This window comes from Myotis davidii, unplaced genomic scaffold (assembly GCF_000327345.1).
Source record: "Myotis davidii unplaced genomic scaffold, ASM32734v1 scaffold200, whole genome shotgun sequence".
NCBI classification, from domain to species: Eukaryota; Metazoa; Chordata; class Mammalia; order Chiroptera; family Vespertilionidae; genus Myotis; species Myotis davidii.
In genome coordinates this window covers 6573680-6577218 of record NW_006293700.1, presented here as the reverse complement: position 1 = coordinate 6577218, position 3539 = coordinate 6573680, and positions in this window count along the sequence as shown.

Here is a 3539-nt window from a genome sequence, read left to right as displayed (position 1 = left end):
TTGTTTGCTGTATTAACGATTAAACTTGCTTTGCTAAAACAATGCGGAGCCAATGGATTATTCAAGAGAACATCACTCCAAGGTTATAACAGTCAAGATCAAGGAGGTTGGGAAGTTCGGGAACAATGAAGAAGCTCTGTGGGAAAGCATGGACACTGCTCAGAACAAGGGAAGGGTGGCGCCTTGAAGAAAGAGAAGGCAGAGCACTACTTGCCATACATTTGACGTCAGAGAATATATGTTTCCTATTATAATGTAAAATATTAATACCCTGGCCAGTGTCCTTAATTATCCTGAGGTTGGGTTAGAGACAATGGAGGCAGAGAAAGGGGGGTGTATGATGACTGTAGAGCAATATACTGGAGAGTGAATATTATAGAGCACCCAAGTTACAGACTTCTCATGGGAAAAGGAAGTAGATGCTGCATTCAGTCCTTTGAAAATGGCAGCAAGCACTTTGGTTATCGTTTCTCTATAATGAATTTGTAGCATAGAGATTTGGCTTGCTACTTTTTAATTTATATTTTCTAATAGATCACCACCAAAGTCATAGAATCTTTAGATTAAGTTTAAACTTTATAAGTATTATGCAAAAGGTCCTGAAAAAAAATAAGAATGGGAAATTGGAATTGACTATATTTAGGTTATATGCTTGTATGTCTGCAGATACATTTTATAATGCATTTTGTGCAGTATTAATCCATCAAAAGATAACAGAGAATAGAGGATAATAGAGAAGAAGTGGGATCACTGGGTCAAATGGCAGTCCATATTTATTTTTTTTGAGGACACTCAATACTGTTTTCCATAGTTTTTGTTGTTATGTGTTTTATTTTTCTGCAAGAAGCTTTATTTGGTCCAATGCATGGGAGAGGGCTCCAGGGTGGTTTAAAGGATGGCTAGTGTTTTCCTAACAGAGAATAGAGGATAATAGAGAAGAAGTGGGATCACTGGGTCAAATGGCAGTCCATATTTATTTTTTTTGAGGACACTCAATACTGTTTTCCATAGTTTTTGTTGTTATGTGTTTTATTTTTCTGCAAGAAGCTTTATTTGGTCCAATGCATGGGAGAGGGATCCAGGGTGGTTAAAAGGATGCCTAGTGTTTTCAGGGAGAGGCTCAGGTAAGAGCCAGACACCATGGGATGCAGAGGGGCCCTCAGAGGCCTCTGGGCTCCAGGGGCTCCTGGTCCTGGGGGAGGGTGAGGCTGTGGAAGAGCTCCCCGCCCAGCCCAGCCCCGGCCGCAGCCTGCCCTGCTCCGAGGAAGCGGCCGCGCCCCCCAGAGCCACATGGTCCGGGGACAGAGGCCCCGAGAGAGGTAGGTGAGGCCGCAGACGCGGGGCCAGGGGGCAGACGGCAGCCTCCGCGGTGGGATGATTCTGAGGAATCTGGGAGCTCATGGCTGTTCGGCAACAAGGAGTTAAGACAAAATGGCGTTGGCTGGTCCGGAGGCCGAGGAGGCGGAGGGGTCCGAGGCGGCGACTGGAGGAGCTGGGGAGGGTGGCAGAGGCCGAGGAAGGGGCGTCCCTGGGTCTGTCCGTCCAAATGCTGTGGAAGAACAGGGTCAATTTGGTTGAGACTTTTAATAGAACATTTTTTTTGTGATTTTTCAAAGATGTACTTTGTCATGATGATTTCAGGTACTGAATCGTCTGAGACTGGCCTGTACTTGGATTTCATCTGGGTGTGAAGTCATATGTTCATTAGACGTTCCGTCTAGTGCGTTGCTTTGCCATATGATTTCTACTGTCCCTCATCCCATTCCTCAAATAGCACATTCTCACCTGGCTGGTTTGGCTCAGTGGATAGAGCCTTGGCCTGCAGGCTGACGGTTCCGGGTTTGATTCCCGGTCAGGGCACATGCCTGGGTTGTGAGCTCCATCCCCAGTAGGGGGCGTGCAGGAGGCAGCCAATCCATGATTCTCTCTCATCATTGATGTTTCTCTCTCTCTCTCTCCCTTTCCCTTCCTCTCTGAAATCAATACAAATATACTAAAAAATAAAATAGGACATTCTCTTCTTGAGATATAACATCATGTGTTGGGATCTCTGAGGGACTTTGTCATAATTTCTCACCTGCCACCCTATGACACCATAGAGTAAAAAAGTAAATAAATAAAGCTAAGATGCTGCTATGATTGGTTTAAAATACTCTGAAAGCTTTAGGTCATGGCTCTGTAACTTCAAAACTTTGAATATTTTACTGACTTCAAATTCACTGAACTGTAATTTCACAGTTGCTTAAAGATTTAAGGTTCATGTTATTCCACTCAATAAGCTACCTATGTAGATATATGAGCTATGATTTGTTGGTTGGAGGGTTTCAATTATAGTAAAGGTAATTGTATTTCATTCTGAAACAAACTTTCATTCTCTGGATAATTACATTCGGAATGAAAAGAAAATATTAAAACCCTTGGTTACCCTGAAGATCTGCTTTTCCGGGCACTTTGTTATTCTGGCCTCATGATGGCACCAAAGGGCAGGAAATCATATTTTGAATTCCCCTTCACTTTGAATTGTAATAAAAAATAAAAAATAAATGAGCAAAGGACAGCCAAGATTTCTAAGCCTTTCCTATAAAGAAGGTTGGAGGGGTTGGCACAGTTTTGGGTGTGTCCCCTTTGGTATAAATGGTTACAGTTCCCTCCTAGACACTTTCTCCTTTTTCTCAAATTATTTTGTCCCTTCTCCCAATTCATCTCCTCTGGTGCAGCAAAGAAAAGGTGCTGATGAAAAAAAGAAAAGAGTTGCTGGATCTAATTATAAACTTCTGTCTGAATAGCTTTGAAAGACACAGAATTAGCAGTTGGCCAATAAGGAGATGAACATCAAAGGAAATATGCATCCAAAAATATAACAAAATGCCCTTTGGGGTCTTAGGTCACTCATTTTCTAATTTCTTAGAGAATCAAAATTTAGAATCTAATTTGACACCATAATAAATCTTACTTATGATGAATGGCGGCAATCTCGGCTGTGGTTGTCTCTCTCTCATTGGGGGTGGGACACAGTTAATGTGTGCGCGCCTCCATATATCAAACCCGAGCTCTGGGCTTCTGTTCCACGTTGAGAGAGAATGAAATAAATGTACGACCTGCTCCTTTTTCCTTCTCCAGAGAGAAAACCCAGCTCCAGCAAGAAAACTGGGGTATATCTAAAAATAACTAATAATAACAGTTGATAACAATTGGAAGGCCTTGAAGAGATAAAAATAGTACAAACTGGCTTTTGATTAAGAAAAAAAAACTTAAAATTCTATATAATGGATTTCTCCCTCAAATGTAAAACGAGAACACATTTTTAATATGAGTAAATAATGTTTGCTTACACAGCCTTTATAACCTGAAATTGACTTCCTCAATCTAAGGAGCATAAAGATTTTAACGTTTTCTATGCTTCCTGATAATCTTTTGGGGGTGGTACAAAGCATTATGACAATAATGCTTTCTAGTCTTTTCTTTCCAGTCTTTATGGGATTCGGGGCCCTCATGGGCTGTTGTGCATAGTGAGTGCTGGTATCTTCTTCTACCTCCCA